The sequence below is a fragment of the Schistocerca piceifrons genome, chromosome X, assembly GCF_021461385.2.
Source record: "Schistocerca piceifrons isolate TAMUIC-IGC-003096 chromosome X, iqSchPice1.1, whole genome shotgun sequence".
Taxonomy (NCBI): Eukaryota; Metazoa; Arthropoda; class Insecta; order Orthoptera; family Acrididae; genus Schistocerca; species Schistocerca piceifrons.
This window is the reverse complement of record NC_060149.1, coordinates 513645415-513666434: the sequence shown is the minus strand read 5'-3', so window position 1 is coordinate 513666434 and position 21020 is coordinate 513645415. Positions and strand designations below refer to the sequence as shown.

The following is a 21020-nucleotide window of genomic DNA, read 5'->3' as shown; positions in this document are numbered from 1 at the left end:
ACAACAATTTTTCCCACTTTGAACGAGGGCGGCACTACTCTACCCTGTAACACCTCATTCAGAAGGGAGGTAAAGGTAGCACCCAACAACGGCCAAAGGCGCACGTAAAATTCCTTTGGAAGTCCATCTAGACCCGGGGACTTTTGATAAGGCGATCCCACAATAATTTTGTAAACTTCCTCAGGCTGAAAGGCAGCTAAGAGCGTTTCATTATGTTCAGATGTAATTGTCGTATACAAGATGCTGACAAGTGGGTCGTAAAAGGTTTTACTGGACTCCTCGATATCGTAGATTTCTACATAGTACTGGGGTAAGATACGCACTATATCAGCTTGCGCCATTAGGATACATCCATCTTTTGTCGTGGGAGAATGAATACAAGTGCGTCGGCGACGGGTCTGATGCCGAAGCAAATGATATAAGGCAGTCAGTTCTTCCATCACCAATGATCGCGACTTCGATCGGATTTTCAAACCTTCTATTTGCATTCTCTTCACGGTTAACAATTTTGCCTTACAGGCCTAACATCTGCAATTCGCAGAGGGCTTGATCCGAAGCAGCATAAAGTTCACGCAGGATGGAATAGTAATATTCATAAGTTCTCCGAAAGTCTTGCGCTTTGGCAGCACAGAAACGTATCAAAGCCTGCGTGAGCCTCGGTTTCGCTAGCTATATCCACCATCAAGCACTCCGTCTTCAGGCCACAAGTGGCCCATAGGGACCGTCCGACCGCCGTGTCATCCTCAGCTGAATATGCAGATAGTAGGGGCGTGTGGTCAGCACACCGCTCTCCCGGTCGTTATAATGGTTTTCTTTGACCGGAGCCGCTACTATTCGGTCGAGTAGCTCCTCAATGGGCATCACGAGGCTGAGTGCACCCCGAAAAATGGCAACAGCGCATGGCGGCCCAGACGGTAACCCGTCCAAGTGCCGGCCACGCCCGACAGCGCTTAACTTCTGTGATCTGACGAGAACCGGTGTATCCACTGTGGCAAGGCCGTTGCCCCATCAGTCAAGGGTGGAGGAGTATTTCCCAGTGGACCGTAGAGTATGCTCCCACACGACTCGCATCACGTCATCGAGAGAAGGGTCAGCTAGATGAGCGACGTTTAGCATCCACGGAGGGCGAAACAATTTGACTGGTTGCCATTCAAGATTGAGAGTTATGGCCACAGCACAGTGATCCGCAAAGGAAGCTGGGATAACTTCAACGTTAAGAATACTATCGCTCAGGAAGTCCGATAAGTAAAATCTATCTAACCTGCTACTAGAAGTCGCAGTAAAGTGGGTAAATTTAACTAATGTCTGGTATTTACATATCCAGACGACTTTTAGGCGTAAGGAGCGGCCCAATTCATGTAATTCGAGACAGAAATTAAGGTTTGGAGATTGATCCGCAGGACGCAATACACAGTTAAAGTCATCACTCAACAGAATACCCGGAGGACTCTTACGCAACAAATAAACAATATCCTCTTCATAAAAACGCGAACGATCCACCACATGACCAGTGCCAGTAGGGGCATATAAACGAACCAAAGTAAGATTAAAAAGTTGACACCCTATGCCCCTGCCAGAATCCACCATTTCCACTTCAGCAATAGGAATGCCTTCGCGAAAGAATATGGCGGTCCCCGTAGAATATTCGGGTGCTACATTAAAGATCATACGAAACCCAGATAAGGAGAAATTACTAAATAGCACCTCCTGTAAGAAAACTGTGTCCGCACATGAATCATAAATGAACTGACGCAGCGAAGCCAATCGCAATTCTTATTCCACACGATTAACGTTTAAGGAAAGGAACGTGTAGGCTTGGGTAATTGATCACAGCTGGACAGAGATGTACGGAATATCGGAGTAGAATTATGTAGACAGCTGAGAGTCAAGGTCCACTGTGGAATCCACCGTGGAATCACACATCGGGGGACAATAACCCACGTCATCGCAACCTATTTTCTTAGATTTCCTACGAGCCACCGCACGGTCAAGTTGTATACGCTGTTTCTGCCGGCTACGTGAGATGGCGGCCTCTGGAGACAGAGGCTTGGGAGGGGTCATAGGCACAGATTCCTCCCCCCCCCCCCCCCCCAAGACCTAGGGTCATGTAATGCAATGCCAGTCACTAAGGCGGAAGCATTCTGTGGAATTACCAATACAACAGGTGATACTTGGTCGCTAATTTTCTTCTCCTCGGGAGCTGCTGTAGGCGGCAAATACAGGAAGACGAAGGAACAGGAGGACACTGCATCGTCTTAGGCTGTAACGGAGGGCACAAAGACGAACGGGGGGCTCCGCTCCCTCTTCACACACAGGCAGCTCAGAAGGAGCCACTTCGCGAGCAGGAGGGATGCTGGAGATAACTTCTTCGCCACTCACCGTACCACGGACAGGAGGTATAGTAGCATCGAGAGTAGCAGGGGACACAATCGATGCGGAGGAGGTTGGCGCAGAAGGTACAGCCAAATCCTCACCATCACCTTCCTGAGTGCGATGTCGCTTGTTTGTCGCCGTTATAAGTTCTATCCTGGGGCCAATAGGATTCTGAACCTGTCGCGGAGGTAAAGGCGGAAATTCATTGACACGATTATCAGAACTGACTGTTTATACATTATAATCCGAAGCAGAAGTAGGTCCGACGGCGGGAGGAGAAGGAACAAGATCAGCAACCGTCAATTTGTGACGCTGCACTAATGACGGCTTTAATACAAAAACCCTCCGCGGACAATTAGAACGAACATGTCCACTTTCATTACATAGGAAGCAGGTTCCCTTTTGACCAGTATACATGATACTGATGCGGTAACCACGCACTTGTAAATGTGATTATATATTGCGTTTGACATGCACTTCCAAGGAAAGAATTCCACTATAACACTGTAATCTGCGTTGAGTAGACCAGCGTTCACGACGGATGTTTTTCACGTTACCATAAGGAGTCAATATGCCCTTTAGAAAATTGTCATCAACTTCCGGCGGGAGGCTGAACACTCGAACATTGTTGTATTCGATTTCAGCATCTGCGAGTGACACTATACTAACGGAACTATCACGATGTCTGAACGGGATGTGAGAACCATGTCGCGACAGTAATCTTTCAGCGTGAAAGATCCATGAATTTCACGTAAAACACGTACTCGTCAGCATCACAATGCCGCGCGGAGTGGCCGCGCGGTCAGAGGTTCCATGTAACATGTTGCACGACCCCTGCTGCCGGAGGTTCGAGTCCTCCCTCGGGCATGGGTGTGTGTGTGTGTGTGTTGTTCTTAGCATAAGTTAATTTAAGTAGTGTGTAAGTTTAGGGACCGATGACCTCAGTAGTTTGGTCCCTTAAGAATTCACAGACATTTGAACACATTTCAGCGTCAAAATAAGCGGTGTGGACCTGATCAGAGTTCACATGAATTGTATCGAGAAGCCAATCGTGGATTTCTAGGGTCCCAGGCTGAATGTGTCGCGTTGTTTTATCGAAGGTAAAGCTCACAGTACCTTTCGTGGAACACACGTGGAGTCCACGGTAGTCATAGCGGAGCGGCCGACGTCGTAGCAAGTAGACGGACACAAACAGACAATAAAGGCGCAGCGGAGGCGCTACGACCCACTCGGCAGACAGAACAACGCTAACGAGGTAAACTCCACACAAGCGACGCTGCGGCATATATAATAAACAAGAACCTTCCCGCACGGCGCTCGAAGCGGAACTAGCCATCGAGGACACAGAGGATAGTGCGACTGCAGAGACTTATCTCGGGCACGCCCCCCATGAGACCCACATTTTCAACCTACTGTCCGCACACTACATTTGTAGCGCCTCTGCTCGGTATACTCATTACTCGCGGCAGTCAGTCTACCGATTCCTGCAAAAGTCTGAGCAATGTGAATGCATCTGCACTGAAGATCATTGGCCGGTAAGCCTTATCTATATGAAGATGGTATCTCTTCTTTCGGACATGTCCGAAAGAAAAGATACCGTCATCATATACAAAAATTATAATGTTGAGCCCTGCTGTTAACGAACTACAAGTATGACTTGTCGTAAAAGCCCACTGCCCGCTTTCAAATGCTGACCTCTTAGCATAGTTACCAGTCAGTACTGACTTGATGCTTCATTCATCAGAGGAATCGTGCTTCTAGATTGATTCACAAGTTGTTGACATCCTTCACGGATTTACAGTAGACTACCTTTGCGTGCTACTTCTTCATACTGAGAATGACAATGTATGGGTCGTGGTCCTTCAATCCCTCCAGGGGGAAGTGTTGAAGTTGTTGCACCTAAAACAGAAAAATGACCTTCCACTGCATAACCTCTGTGGACACACCAGTACACTCCCCCGCAATAGGGTTTCGAGTGGCCACTTTCAATGGGACCATGACAACGGTTACATGTGGATTTCGAGAGACTCTATTGGAATACGCGATGGTTGCTGGTGGTAGATGTTTATAGAACGTTTCCCTTTGTAGGCCTAATACATTCCAGAACGCCGGCCACTGTGGCCGAGTCGGCCGGGGTGGCCGAGCGGCTCTAGGCGCTGCAGTCTGGAGCCGAGCGACCGCTACGGTCGCAGGTTCGAATCCTGCATCGGGCATGAATGTGTGTGATGTCCTTAGGTTAGTTAGGTTTAATTAGTTCTAAGTTCTAGGCGACTGATGACCTCAGTAGTTAAGTCGCATAGTGCTCAGAGCCATTTGAACCATTTGAACTGTGGCCGATCGGTTCTAGGTGCTTCAGTCCGAAACCGCGCTGCTGCTACGGTCGCAGGTTCGAATCCTGCCTCGGGCGTGGATGTGTGTGATGTCCTTAGGTTAATTAGGTTTAAGTAGTTCTAAGTCTAGGAGACTGATGACCTAAGATTTGAAGTCCCATAGTGCTTAGAGCCATTTGAACCATTTGGACCACTCCAGAACCACCGCAAGTACTATGATGGCACTTACCTCTATTTTTTTGTATTGAATGTTTGACAGAGGTCGTTGTTTCTGACAACGGATCACAATTTATGTTGGTTAGTTTATGACAGTTTTTCCATGACAGCTACGTCCAGCATTGCACAACGACGCCATTTCAGTCATAGTCAAACGATGTGGTCTCTTAAAGGTTTGTACGCATGTTCAGGACGCAAATGGAGAAGCTGCCTTCATTCCACACACGGGACAGGCCCTAAGTGTCTTTTAATCCTCCTACCGCTCGTTGTCCCATGAAGGAAAGTCAACAGTGGTACTATTACATGGCCGTCATTGTACTCTTATGCATCTCTTGCAGCCTCCACAGAAGCCATGTGTTCCACTACGCTCTACACGGTTTCAGCCGTAGGACACGTTCTTTTTCAGAATGTTTGGCAAGGGTAGGCGTTGGAAGCAGGGTGGGTGAAAAAACTTTTAAGCTGGTTATTATACACTCCTGGAAATGGAAAAAAGAACACATTGACACCGGTGTGTCAGGCCCAACATACTTGCTCCGGACACTGCGAGAGGGCTGTACAAGCAATGATCACACGCACGGCACAGCGGACACACCAGGAACCGCGGTGTTGGCCGTCGAATGGCGCTAGCTGCGCAGCATTTGTGCACCGCCGCCGTCAGTGTCAGCCAGTTTGCCGTGGCATACGGAGCTCCATCGCAGTCTTTAACACTGGTAGCATGCCGCGACAGCGTGGACGTGAACCGTATATGCAGTTGACGGACTTTGAGCGAGGGCGTATAGTGGGCATGCGGGAGGCCGGGTGGACGTACCGCCGAATTGCTCAACACGTGGGGCGTGAGGTCTCCACAGTACATCGATGTTGTCGCCAGTGGTCGGCGGAAGGTGCACGTGCCCGTCGACCTGGGACCGGACCGCAGCGACGCACGGATGCACGCCAAGACCGTAGGATCCTACGCAGTGGCGTAGGGGACCGCACCGCCACTTCCCAGCAAATTAGGGACACTGTTGCTCCTGGGGTATCGGCGAGGACCATTAGCAACCGTCTCCATGAAGCTGGGCTACGGTCCCGCACACCGTTAGGCCGTCTTCCGCTCACGCCCCAACATCGTGCAGCCCGCCTCCAGTGGTGTCGCGACAGGCGTGAATGGAGGGACGAATGGTGACGTGTCGTCTTCAGCGATGAGAGTCGCTTCTGCCTTGGTGCCAATGATGGTCGTATGCGTGTTTGGCGCCGTGCAGGTGAGCGCCACAATCAGGACTGCATACGACCGAGGCACACAGGGCCAACACCCGGCATCATGGTGTGGGGAGCGATCTCCTACACTGGCCGTACACCACTGGTGATCGTCGAGGGGACACTGAATAGTGCACGGTACATCCAAACCGTCATCGAACCCATCGTTCTACCATTCCTAGACCGGCAAAGGAACTTGCTGTTCCAACAGGACAATGCACGTCCGCATGTATCCCGTGCCACCCAACGTGCTCTAGAAGGTGTAAGTCAACTACCCTGGCCAGCAAGATCTCCGGATCTGTCCCCCATTGAGCATGTTTGGGACTGGATGAAGCGTCGTCTCACGCGGTCTGCACGTCCAGCACGAACGCTGGTCCAACTGAGGCGCCAGGTGGAAATGGCATGGCAAGCCGTTCCACAGGACTACATCCAGCATCTCTACGATCGTCTCTATGGGAGAATAGCAGCCTGCATTGCTGCGAAAGGTGGATATACACTGTACTAGTGCCGACATTGTGCATGCTCTGTTGCCTGTGTCTATGTGCCTGTGGTTCTGTCAGTGTGATCATGTGATGTATCTGACCCCAGGAACGTGTCAATAAAGTTTCCCCTTCCTGGGACAATGAATTCACGGTGTTCTTATTTCAATTTCCAGAAGTGTATACCATTCAAGTTCCGATGGGACTGCACCAGCCCTAGGAAAAAATCAGCTGGGGCGTTCCTAGATTCAGATTCTGCAGCAGCCTTTTTGTTCACAGACCCACTGCTCTGCAGGGGTCCGCAGCAGCAGTCTCCGTCTCTGCTCTCCATTTCGCTCGGCCGTCGCATCAGGTCGTGTTACCAATGGAGGTCGACATGCAGCGGCCACCTCCAGTGTCACCGCCAGTCCTGCATCCCAAGCCGATGTCCGTGGAGGCACCGCCTCTGGGCATCCACCAGGCCAATGCAGGTGTAGTCGACGGCCCATCCACAGAATCGTCGTCCCTGGATGCGGTCGTACAACCCGTGATCAGTTTTTAACTGGTGCCCCCGGCCACTCTGGAAGTGTATACAGGGTGCAGATAGGGGTCTGTTATCGGCCACAGTTACGGACCCTGTCCCATCTGAGACGTCTGCATTGAGACCTTCCCCCTGCCGTCAGTCCTGGAATCAGCAGAACATGAAGACGGTGCGAAGGTTTTGGGGAGGGGGAAAGAATGTGGTCTCATCGAGATATCGAATTCCACTTCTCACAGTTGGGATCACCACTAGCAGGAACGTCACTGCCCGACAGAGCGACAAACCATGACACAGGTTCTGGCCACGCCTTCAAGAAAGTTCAGCCCACTGCCATTGCCGGTGAGTATTTACTTTCGTTGAGAGAGCTGAGCAGCCAGCCATAAGTGTGATTACGATGAAGCATGCCGAGTTTGTTAGAGTTGTCAACAAGCATCAGTGGACTCAGTACGGTCCATCTATTCCATGCAGAAGGAATGTGAGTGTTAGATACAGTATTAGTTTCCTGGACGCTACGTCTTGTGTACAGGGTTTTGATTTGCGACCCACTCGCAGGTCGCAACCTTCTGCAAGTAAAGTGTCTTACGAAATAAAATCTACTATAGCTAAGCTTGTGTAATCATTAATTATTGTTTAGAACTGTTCATAATTATTCCCAAACCATGACATAAAAATTTCCTCCATATTCAGTAGAGGACTAAATTTGACAGTAACAATCTATTACGATGTCAGAATTACGCGTTAAAAAACCTTCCTCGTCGGGTGTGACCCGCAATCAGTGACTATGTACTGAAAGCAGAGAATTTTGTGTGAAATTCGAATCGTATAACAGATTCTTTTAGGATTTCCGATAATATTGTCTGAATTGTGACAATTTACTCCATACATCGCTATGTTACCGTAAAACAATTGTAACAAACTACTGTGCTGGCAGTAAAACGTTGGTTTGAATACCTTAGGGTTTAATAGTAAAATATTTCACCCATTACAAGTTGCATTTACGTCACTGCATATTGCACGTAAACTATATAGCACTGGCAAATGCAATATTTTTTAAAAAAAAATAGCGTCAATTTCATTCTTTAAATATGGACTCATTACTATTTTTACGAACAAATGAATCAGTGGCATCGTGTAAATGGTCTATAAATAATATAGTGGGAATGGCTTACTTCGATCCTTGTAAGGAAACGGTAATCTACAGTACCCATCTTCCTGATAGTGTTACATACTCAAGAACACCGTTCTATGACCTAGAACTCCATGCAGCACACATTTTTCAATGGGGACACTTTGACAATCAGTGATTCCTGTATATCATCGTAAAAACGTTACAAATACATTATGGCTTTGCAGTATGCATCGCTTTACAGTGCTAGGATGCAATATAGTTATCAAGCTACAATTTTTTACTGGGATACGTTTTCGCTAGAGGCCATAGTTTTCGAATTATTCAAGAAAAACGTACAAAAATTACATTCAAATGCATTTCTCTTGAATAACTGGAAAATTATGGCCTTCAGCGTAAACTTAGCCTAGTAAAAAATTTAACTACATTAAATTTCCTACAGGAAGGTCGTATCCCTTTTTCTGTAGGACTAATAGTTTGTGCATAGTGAGCGAGAGAATATGAAAATCTTGCATGTGGTTTTTGAATGCGTAGTGAACTGCATAAAATCTATCGGTAGGGGCAGCTGAATCACCCTGTATATACACCATTGAGTTTCACGTCTAAGCAGGTGTTTTGGGGCGGAGAGTAATAATACGTGAACAAAACACGCACAGATCGGTTATCGCAATACGCAAATATGAATACAGATCTCTGATTGTGAATAGAACAAATCGATCTTGTGTCAAAAGAAAATCATCTGTATAGTTATTTATCAAAATGCATAATATTTCGAGCGTGAAACGCATGTGGCGATGCTGTCGTCAATTAATTGTTTTATAACAGTAAAAAAAAGAAAATAATCACATACTGATAAAATCTCATTACGTGATTTATTGGTTGTGGCTGAGCCACGAATTAGCCACAGCAATATAAATGATCGAATGGGTAACGGCGGAAGCTCCATGAGGCTGGTCATGGACAATGCATTTGTCTATAAGTAAAAAAAACAGCAATAGCAGAGGACTGTAACGAATTACAGGAAGACCTACAGAGGTTGGAGAGGGAACTGGGAGCTGGACCTGGACGCAAGTAAATATAACGTACTGCAGATAAACAGCCGAGGTGACACACTATTTTCCTATCACATTATTGACAAAAAATTACTGGACATAGTAAAAATCGTACAGTAACCTGAAGTAACCATCCAGAGTGGAATGTAGGAAACGCAGACCCAGGGTCAGCTTCATTGGAGGACTCGTAATACATACACCAAGAAAAGTTTTGCATCACCCCTGTTTCCAGAACTCCTGAAGATAGACGTAGACTGTGGATATTGTACCACAGACCCAGTCCCTTTGACTGTTTAGAAATGTCACTAAACCCGCTCAAAGATGTAAACAACCATGCATGAATAGCGCCTATTAGACGGAAGGGGTCCGACAGCCGATCAGCTCCAGTCATTCCAGCAGGAAGGAAGTACATGGCTCGTGTTGTCTGTAGTTCAACCATGCCTAGACGGTCAATACCGCGATTCGATCGCGTCCGCATTGTTACTTTGTGCCAGGAAGGTCTCTCAACAAGTGAAGTGTCCAGGCTTCTCGGAGTGAACCAAAGCAATGTTGTTCGGACATGGACGAGATACAGAGAGACAGGAAATGTCGATGACGTACCTCGCTCATGCCGCCCAAGGGCTACGACTGCAGTGGATGACCGTTACCTATGGATTATGGCTTTCCGTGCAGCCACAGGACGTCTTGTTACGACTCAAACTGTGCAACTTCACTCCCGACGTCCATGGCGAGGTCCATCTTTGCAACCACAGCACCACGCAGCGCGGTACAGATGGGCCCAACAACATGCCAGGCTCAGGATTGGCATCACGTTCTCTTCGCCGATGAGTGTCGCATATGCCTTCAACCAGACAATCGTTGGAGACATGTTTGGAAACAACCCGGACAGGCTGAACGCCTTGGACACACTGTCCAGCGAGTGCAGCAAGGTGGAGGTTCCCTGCTGTTTCGGGGTGGCATTATGTGGGGCAGACGTACGCCACTGCATTATGTGGAGCAGACGTACGCCGCTGATGGTCATGGAAGGCGCCGTAACGGCTGTACGATACGTGAATGCCATCCTCCGACCGATAGTGCAACCATATCGGCAGCATATTGGCGAGGCATTCGTCTTCATGGACGACAACTCGCGCCCCATCTTGTACATCTTGTGAATGACTTCCTTCAGGATAACGACATCGCTCAACTAGAGTGGCCAACACATTCTCCAGACATGAACCCTATCGAACATGCCTGGGATAGATTGAAAAGGGCTGTTTATGGACGACATGACCGGCGAACTACTCTGAGGGATCTACGCCGAATCCCCGTTGAGGAGTGGGATAATGTGGACCAACAGTGCCTTGATGAACTTGTGGATAGTATGCCACGACGAATACAGGCATGCATCATAGAAAGAGGTACCGGTGTGTACAGCAATCTGGACCACCGCCTCTGAAGGTCTCGCTGTATGGTGGTAAAACATGCAATGTGTGGTTTTCATGAGCAATAAAAAGGGCGGAAATGACGTTTATGTTGATCCCCATTCCAATTTTCTGTACAGGTTCCGGAGCTCTCGGAACCAAGGTGATCTAAAACTTTTTTTGATGTTTGTGTTTTAGAACTCATCAACTTGATTTTCCGGCATACTTCTGTTTCAAAAATTCAAACAACACCTTAAATATGTTCATATGTGGCATTCTAAACTTGTTTTTCATCAATTGGAGCACTACATTTGGTCCTCAATTCCATACTACGTGGGGGGGCCCTCTCCCAGGGCTTGTTAACTTTGTTGGCCACACTTGTCTCACATATTCATCATGTAATAATAACCTGCCTCCTGCCTTAGGTTAGCATCTGATCACAATTTCCTTTAGTCTTTTCCTTACATTCCTGACTGAAACAACCTTGGCATCTGATGCATATTCTGCATCCGCTCATTAATACTAGAACGGTGGAGTTTCTGACATTCCTAAAACGGCGGAAAGGGGTCATTTTGACCCCACATAAAATATTCTCATATTTAACTTGAACAAGTACTTTAGTGTTTGTTAATCCATACTTTATTTCTAATAATCACAACAATTATTTTCAATTATAAATAATAATTTCTAATTTATTTGTACAAAAATGTATCATACAAATATATTGTTACTACTGCTAACAAGTTTCTTAGCTATATATCTTAATTCATTAACTATTCATACAAATTTCTAGACACATATAGTATACAGGGCGAAGCGAAATTCGCGCACTCGGTCTTCGCAACGCGACTCTTCACATGCCAGTGATAAAAGGAAGTCTCTCACAAAATTTCGTCCGGCGAGTACATTCGGCAGAAAAATGACGTCAAAGAGTGGTAGTCTGGCAGCACTGTAACCACATGTGAGGTAATTACCTCTAATAGCGCCATTTTATCCTGCTTCACTGTTGATGCAGTGGCTCTAGTTTTGGGTTAGCATGCAGGAGGTCGATGGTTCGATTCTGGGTTGAAGCGTAAGTTTTTTATTTCGTAAATGTAGTCCAGGAAGTATGGCATTCTGGCATCTTAATCGTCAACAGAGATTGCAGCGGGTCCTCTGGAAAACATTTGCACTTACTACAATCGTAGAAACGGAAGATTGGTCAGCATTGAAAGAAGCCCTTTCCACATCGTGGGCGTGAATTTATTCACACTACTTCATCTACTAGATGCGAAACGTGTTTTTTTTGTACCCTCCTCCAACTGTCTCATAGACTAGTACCAACTACTATTCTTGCCTCGTTCAAGTCCATTACGTTTCGTTAGGGCCTTACGATACAAGTAGGAATAGCAACGTGCTTCGCAAACAATGTACAAAATCGGTTACTATTTGTATGTGTTATCACGATGGTCCCACTAATTACGTATTTCAGGACTGAGTATGGTAACCGCATGCTGTTTAGTACATATCTCAATGCATTATTATTATTATTATTATTATTATTATTATTATTCTATTGATGGAATTGTGGAAACATCACGTCTATTACCGTTAGGGAAACAGTGTAATTCAAAACCGAACATTGCACAATTAGTGGCGTCGGGATGAATCACGCAGAACAATATCTGTCAGAGGGGTAATGCGCGTTAGGGGGAACAGCGCTCAGGACAGACGGCGTGTTTATACTGTATGCGCTGCCCACCAGACAGGGACTAGTTGGAGCATAGTAACGCGCCCGTGACAGACTCCAATGTACATGTGTACACATTCCAGTGTGAAATGTCAGAACGAAATTAGCAAATAAAAAAAATGCACCCCAACCCAGGATCGAACCCTCGACCTCCTGCATGCTAAGCCAAAACTCTATCTACTGCACCAACTGCAGTGCACGATTGGCACTTGCTGGCTGAGATACTTACCATTTGTGTGGTTATAGTGTTGCCAGATTGCCACTCTTTAATGTCCTTTTTCTGCCGGATGTTCTCGCCGGACGAAATTTTGTGACAGACATTTTTTTATCGCTGGCATGTGAGGAGCCACACTGCGAAGCTCGAGTGCGCGAATTTCGCTTCACCCTGTATTTGGTCCATTTTACTCTCACATGTGTTTTACAAACAGCTCTGTATTACTTTTCACTCAAGTCATTTGAAGCTGCTAGATGCACTTAGCACAGGTGATTTCTGTTTTACACTCACATTTTCCACGCGCAGGTTTGTGTCGCTTTACACAGTTTTCGCTGGTCTTGTTGCCTTTGCAGAGGCTAATTTGGTACTTCTTCCGCTTTCTAGGTGATTTCAGTCCCATAGCCTCTTCCTTTGCCTGATGTTCTTGCTCTTTCATTCCCTTGAGTTCATTTGCCAGTTGAAGTATGAACGTCTTCCTTTCCACTTTCTTGTTCCTTGCTATGTTATAGATGATGCATGCACTTACTGCCGCCAAGTCCAGTATGTTGTAGAAGACATGCATTGGCCATCTCCCACATGCAACCTACCTAGTATATTTACAGGTGATTTGATCAACCACGCCCACCCAGTACTTTGTTGCATTGGAGAACGTTACGGTTTCAGGTTTTATTGTTTCCTTCCTTGCTTATTGCTACTTCAGCATGCAGCGTACTCAGAAGAAAGAGATTTTTAGTCTTCTTTCCTTGGCGTACAGTCTGTGTTTCCACTTTTGTGCAGTATTGTGGTGGAGTGTGGCTCTTAACTTTATGCTGAGGCATCTGACGACAAGCGGCCAGCGCAGCGTGTTTGTTTTAAACAAATACGTCGTATTTGGTCTATTCTGTCCTACTACACTGGGCAGTACAGTGTGACTTCGTAAAGAAGTGTCCGTCGTAACTGCTAAACATGAAGCACGTGATAGCAGTGTAATTTGGTTATGCACCTCTACATTGTAATTTAGCGATGTCTTGTGTTCTGCAGTATGTCTTTAAACTTAATAATAGTATACACATAACTGGAGAAATGTTCCAAAATAAACAGGCCAGGGTGTCTCACTTCAGTTTTGTAATTTCCAGCCATTTTTACACGTGCACTGTACTGTCATAGCGTCAGACATATCTTGGACAGCCAAGTTTCATAGTAATATCATAATCTGGTGGCCATATTGGGTCATAAATTACACTAATTAAGACAAGGCTATCTTAGGAAAATACTAGGCAACTATATTGGATAATAAGTTATAGTGAAAAGAACCTGAGAGTAAGCAAATTGAGTAATAAGTTGTTACACTTAGGATCCTAATTGTATATGGGAAATCTGGCACCTTTGCAGGCTGTCCTGAAACTCTCTTTGGTCCCTTTACCACATTGAGAAAGCTGTGAAGGAAGCCAAGGCGAAATTTGTTAAGGAAATTAAAGATCAGAGAGAAAAAATAAAAACTTAGACATTTGCCGATGAACTGTAGTTCTAGAATGAGATGTTCACTCCGCAGTGGAGTGTGTGCTGATATGAAATTTCCTGGTAGATTAAATCTGTGTGCCGGACCGAGACTCGAACTCGGGACCTTTGCCTTTCACGGGCAAGTGCTCTACCAACTGAGCTACCCAACGAGGACTCACGACCCGTCCTCACAGCTGTACTTGTGGCAGTACCTCGTCTTCTACCTTGCAAACTTTACAGAAGCTCTCGCAGGAGATTATAAGATGAACATCAACAAGAGTAAAATAAAGGTAATGAAATGTAGCCAAATTAAAGGAAATAAGGGTGAGAGAGTTAGATTAGGAGATGAGACACTAAAAGTTCTAGAGGAGTTTTTGCTATTCAGCCAGAAAAATAACTGGCTATGGCCGAATTAGACAGAATATGAAATGCAACCTGACATTAGAAATAAAAACATTTCTGGATAAGTTGAGTTTGTAACATCAAATATCAAGTACCTGCCACCGTAGCCGACGTCGCTAACAGATCGTTATAGGTACAGAAAGCTGGCTTAAGCCAGAGATAAATTCTGCAGAAATTTTTACAAAGGTACAGACGGTGTTTAGAAAGGATAGATTGCATGCAACCGGTGGTGGAGTGTTCGTCGCTGTTAGTAGTAGTTTATCCTGTAGTGAAGTAGAAGTGGATAGTTCCTGTGAATTATTATGGGTGGAGGTTATACTCAACAACCGAGCTAGGTTAATAATTGGCTCCTTTTACCGACCTCCCGACTCAGCAGCATTAGCGGCAGAACAACTGAGAGAAAATTTGGAATACATTACACATAAATTTTCTCAGCATGTTATAGTCTTAGGTGGAGGTTTCAATTTACCAGATATAGACTGGGACACTCAGATGTTTAGGACGGGTGGTAGGGACAGAGCATCGAGTGACATTATACTGAGTGCACTATCCGAAAACTACCTCGAGCAATTAAACAGAGAACCGACTCGTGGAGATAACATCTTGGACCTACTGATAACAAACAGACCCGAACTTTTCGACTCTTTAAGTGCAGAACAGGGAATCAGTGATCATAAGGCCGTTGCAGCATCCCTGAATATGGAAGTTAATAGGAATATAAAAAAAAAGGGAGGAAGGTTTATCTGTTTAGCAAGAGTAATAGAAGGCAGATTTCAGACTACCTAACAGATCAAAACGAAAATTTCTGTTTCGACACTGACAATGTTGAGTGTTTATGGAAAAAGTTCAAGGCAATCGTAAAATGCGTTTTAGACAGGTACGTGCCGAGTAAAACTGTGAGGGACGGGAAAAACCCACCGTGGTACAACAACAAAGTGAGGAAACTACTGCGAAAGCAAAGAGAGCTTCACTCCAAGTTTAAACGCAGCCAAAACCTCTCAGACAAACAGAAGCTAAACGATGTCAAAGTTAGCGTAAGGAGGGCTATGCGTGAAGCGTTCAGTGAATTCGAAAGTAAAATTCTATGTACCGACTTGACAGAAAATCCTAGGAAGTTCTGGTCTTACGTTAAATCAGTAAGTGGCTCGAAACAGCTCCGGGATGATGATGGCATTGAAACAGAGGATGACACGCGTAAAGCTGAAATACTAAACACCTTTTTCCAAAGCTGTTTCACAGAAGAAGACCGCACTGCAGTTCCTTCTCTAAATCCTCGCACAAACGAAAAAATGGCTGACATCGAAATAATTGTCCAAGGAATAGAAAAGCAACTGGAATCACTCAATAGAGGAAAGTCCACTGGACCTGACGGGATACCAATTCGATTCTACACAGAGTACGCGAAAGAACTTGCCCCCCTTCTAACAGCCGTGTACCGCAAGTCTCTAGTGGAACGGAGGGTTCCAAATGATTGGAAAAGAGCACAGGTAGTCCCAGTCTTCAAGAAGGGTCGTCGAGCAGATGCGCAGAACTATAGACCTATATCTCTGACGTCGATCTGTTGTAGAATTTTAGAACATGTTTTTTGCTCGAGTATCATGTCGTTTTTGGAAACCCAGAATCTACTATGTAGGAATCAACATGGATTCCGGAAACAGCGATCGTGTGAGACCCAACTCGCTTTATTTGTTCATGAGACCCAGAAAATATTAGATTCGGGCTCCCAGGTAGATGCTATTTTTCTTGACTTCCGGAAGGCGTTCGATACAGTTCCGCACTGTCGCCCGATAAACAAAGTAAGAGCCTACGGAATATCAGACCAGCTGTGTGGCTGGATTGAAGAGTTTTTAGCAAACAGAACACAGCATGTTGTTATCAATGGAGAGACGTCTACAGACGTTAAAGTAACCTCTGGCGTGCCACAGGGGAGTGTTATGGGACCATTGCTTTTCACAATATATATAAATGACCTAGTAGATAGTGTCGGAAGTTCCATGCGGCTTTTCGCGGATGATGCTGTAGTATACAGAGAAGTTGCAGCATTAGAAAATTGTAGCGAAATGCAGGAAGATCTGCAGCGGATAGGCACTTAGTGCAGGGAGTGGCAACTGACCCTTAACATAGACAAATGTAATGTATTGCGAATACATAGAAAGAAGGATCCTTTATTGTATGATTATATGATAGCGGAACAAACACTGGTAGCAGTTACTTCTGTAAAATATGTGGGAGTATGCGCGCAGAACGATTTGAAGTGGAATGATCATATAAAATTAATTGTTGGTAAGGCAGGTACCAGGTTGAGATTCATTGGAAGAGTGCTTAGAAAATGTAGTCCATCAACAAAGGAGGTAGCTTACAAAACACTCGTTCGACCTATACTTGAGTATTGCTCATCAGTGTGGGATCCGTACCAGATCGGTTTGACGGAGGAGATAGAGAAGATCCAAAGAAGAGCGGCGCGTTTCGTCACAGGGTTATTTGGTAACCGTGATAGCGTTACGGAGATGTTTAATAAACTCAAGTGGCAGACTCTGCAAGAGAGGCGCTCTGCATCGCAGTGTAGCTTGCTCGCCAGGTTTCGAGAGGGTGCGTTTCTGGATGAGGTATCGAATATATTGCTTCCCCCTACTTATACCTCCCGAGGAGATCACGAATGTAAAATTAGAGAGATTAGAGCGCGCACGGAGGCTTTCAGACAGTCGTTCTTCCCGCGAACCATACGCGACTGGAAGAGGAAAGGGAGCTAATGACAGTCGCACGTAAAGTGCCCTCCGCCACACACCGTTGGGTGGCTTGCGGAGTATAAGTGTAGATGTAGATGTAGATGTAGATTACTGTGACACGGTGCTTAACGTGAATGTGAGCCTATTTGAATCCTAAATCATTCGATCTTAATACCTTAGAAAATGTCTGAGGCTATTTGGAACAGTGGTTGAAATGTAACAATCAGCATCCCCACACTTTGCTAGCTCTATGTAATGTAACCATCACTCAGTGATTTCAACTAGATATGGCATACCTGAAGAAACTTATGAACTTTCTTTCTAGGTGAATTGACGCCATTAGCAACGTATTACACGGTATTAGCCTGGTATCCCCTGGGAGTGACCAACTGTTTGTCCAGGGTACCACTAAAACATCCTAAATGGCAATTAGCTCATCCGCGAGCCTGGTGACTTCTGGTGATGCTTCAGAATTTTCTTTCTTTGCCAATCAGCTCATTAGAATGTACAAGAAGATTGATTGTGTGAGTTTTAGCAGTTCGGGGGGTTATCTTGTACCTCATCAAAGAACCTGTCTGTCCCTTCTAAGTGTGCGTGGATTGCGGCTTGTACGTTCGTGCTTCAGAAGCTGAGCATCGACACTCAGTTGTTAGAGGAGAAGAAGTTCGTGGCCGAATCTAGAACCCGCTTCGTGAGGATAAACCCTGTACCAATGTGAGGAATAGTGTGCCAGGTTTTCCTGTAAAGATTCTTTAACCTTGTGACATGGAGGCATGTTCGTCAGTAATCGTTAGTTATTGAATATCTATGATTACAGTACAGTCTCATATTGAGACAGGAATTTCTATGAGGCGTTTGGGGTTGCCCAACTTCAGAAGGGAATTCACTTATGGGTTACGAAGCAGTTTCGTCGTTTCCAGAAGTCTCTGATACTTCCAGTTATTTGATACATGTTTGCATCTACAAAAATAGATGTAAGCCACCTAACTAACATTTTATAATTTTATACAAAAAAATTGTTCATTATACACCGCAGGATAACTTTAAAATGGCAAACTGCCAAAACGAGACTCGTCGTTTATGTAAATAATAAGCTAATGAAATGACTGTGCAGCAGAAAACAGGCGTTGTGTCTAGGAATCCTCGCATACTCGGTTCGCTAGACAAACTATCAAACAACTCGTATTAATGATTTTTATTACAATAAGACAACATACTATTACTTAACTCTGATAGATGTGTGGCATGCAAAGGGCGACATACAAAATAATCAGTCTTCTTCAGAACAGACAAATACAAGTCAGTGCTACATAGCATTGGCTAACGACGTGGCTAACATTGAGGCTGCTATCGAAGTTGGCTACCACCAGTCGGTCGCGGCGCTTATGTCCTTTTCACCTAGTCGTCGTGGAGGGAGGTCGGTCAGCGTGAGGTTGGCTGACCTCTTCTCGCAGCCGTCTCTTGTCTTTCGTTCCCGACTGGCGTACTGGTGCTGACTTTACGCCGTAACAACAGGAATATATTTACTGTGTCATTACAGAAATAGCTACTACAGCACAGTACACTACAGAGCTAACTGAAAGAAATGCACAACGAGACGAACAGAAACGGCACTTTTATTGAAAGACAATAATTACACTGAAGTCTCCACGATTAATTATGGTCTTCTGGACGTTACAAAAGGAGGGAAATTTGTCGTAATAGAGTTGTGACCCCCTCGAGCAGCACTGTATGCTCTGCAATGTGTTCCCATGCTGGCCACAAAGCTTGTAAGGAATTCTTGTGGTAGGACGTTCCATTCTTTCACCAGTGCGGTTGAAATCTGCTGGATGGTCGTTCGAGTCTGTGGATGTACTGAAATACGTCTTCCTAACTCACCCCACACGTTCTCAATGGAATTTAAGTCAGGGGCACTGTTAGGCCAGTCCATTCGCCGAATATCCTCTCCACCACCTGCACTGATCGGTGTGGTCAAGCACTGTCATCCATAGAAATGGAGTCAAGGCCGAATGCACCCCTGAAAAGACTCACATGAGGAAGGAGTGGCCGGCCGCGGTGGCCAAGCAGTTCTAGGCGCTGCAGTCCGGAACCGCGCGACTGCTACGGTCGCAGGTTCGAATCCTGCCTCGGGCATGGGTGTGTGTAATGTCCTTAGGTTAGTTAGGTTTAAGTAGTTCTAAGTTCTAGGGGACTGATGACCTCAGATGTCCCATAGTGCTCAGAGCCATTTGAACCAACGGAACACAAGTTCAGATTAGTGAAGGCAGGGGAAAGGAGTGCAGTGTCAGAATAACGTTGTCCTGTGAGTGTACCGCGTTCAAAGAACTGGAGGTCAGTACACCCATGCGACATTACACCTCCCCATACCAATACACCTGGACCACTAAAACGATCATGTTCGACAATGATACTGGGTGCATTACGTATTCCCACATCTCATCATACAAGGGTACGTTCGGAATCACTACTCGGACTGACTCTGCTTCCATTGGAGAACAGCACGCGATCCCTCTCTTGGTTCGTCGAGTGCCTATGCTGTTGGCAACATAGCAAACGGTGCCATTTATGTGTAGCTGTCAGTGGAACACAATGCACTGGTAATCGGCAAAGAGACCACCCCTCTACAGTTGCTGTGCCACTGTGGAGTGTGAGACAGCATGCCTGTCAGTCCAGTTAAACGTAGTTTCAATGGCACCCGCTGTTTGACATGAGTCCCTTTTTGCTTGTTACTCAATGCAGCAGTTATTTGCTGATGTCGTTGACTGCTTTCAACCACCTCCTCGACTTCAGGCAGTAGTGCCTGTGGTTTAAAGCGCATCCCATGCACGTGAAACAATGCTGTGAGCAATACCAAACTCCTGGGGTACACTCACCTCTCTTAGTCATTATTCCAGTTTTATGACTATTCTTTGCCATGCGAAGTCATCCAAAAGTGGTCTCTGGGCCATGTTTAACGAATAACATCACCATAGTGCACCATGAGAGCTCACTGATGAACACACGCTGTCTTTTCTTGTTTCTTCGACTGCTTTGTGTTGTGGGCCCAGCCCTATTTAGCGTTATCGTCACGCCGAGCTCACGCCATCAGACCTGCAACTTTCTGTGCACGACAGGGAGACTGCCGGCAAAAACGCTCACGCACTTTCAATCATTTCCACCGAGTAGTTAATATTTTATGTTACTTTATCTATCTCGTCCTTAAGTTTTGCAGAGCAGCATAATCTCCCACTACACGTGAAGTGGGCCCTAATGCTGAAGGCTTCTTCTGAAAATATGCATCAAAAATCAAACGAGCAGTAGCTGATGATCCAGCGTATTTTATTATAGGCGAAACCACGGACAGGCAGTACAGATAAGTATTGATTATTTTAGAGGGTACACAGAATGGAGAATAAAAGTAACCCATGCTTGTATTGAAACACAGCGGACGATTTTACATGCATTCCTCATTTGATTTGAGGATGATTCAGTAGTTAAGGATGATAACAGAGTGGAATCCATTACCAATCTTTTTATTTTTATTAACTTACGAGGTGCATTCAAGTTCTAAGGCCTCCGATTTTTTTTCTCCGGACTGGAAAGAGATAGAAACATGCGCATTGTTTTAAAATGAGGCCGCATTCATTGTCAATACGTCCCAGAGATGGCAGCACCGTACGGCAGATGGAATTTTACTGCCAGCGGCGAGAATGAGAACTGTTTTAAATACTTAAAATGGCGACGTTTTCCTTATTTGAA

General features: G+C 45.5%; 1 pseudogene; it reads right to left on the bottom strand.

The window, feature by feature from the left end:
- Nucleotides 1–887: 887 nt before the first annotated feature.
- LOC124723267 lies at nt 888–1005 on the bottom strand (annotated as a pseudogene).
- Nucleotides 1006–21020: the final 20015 nt, after the last annotated feature.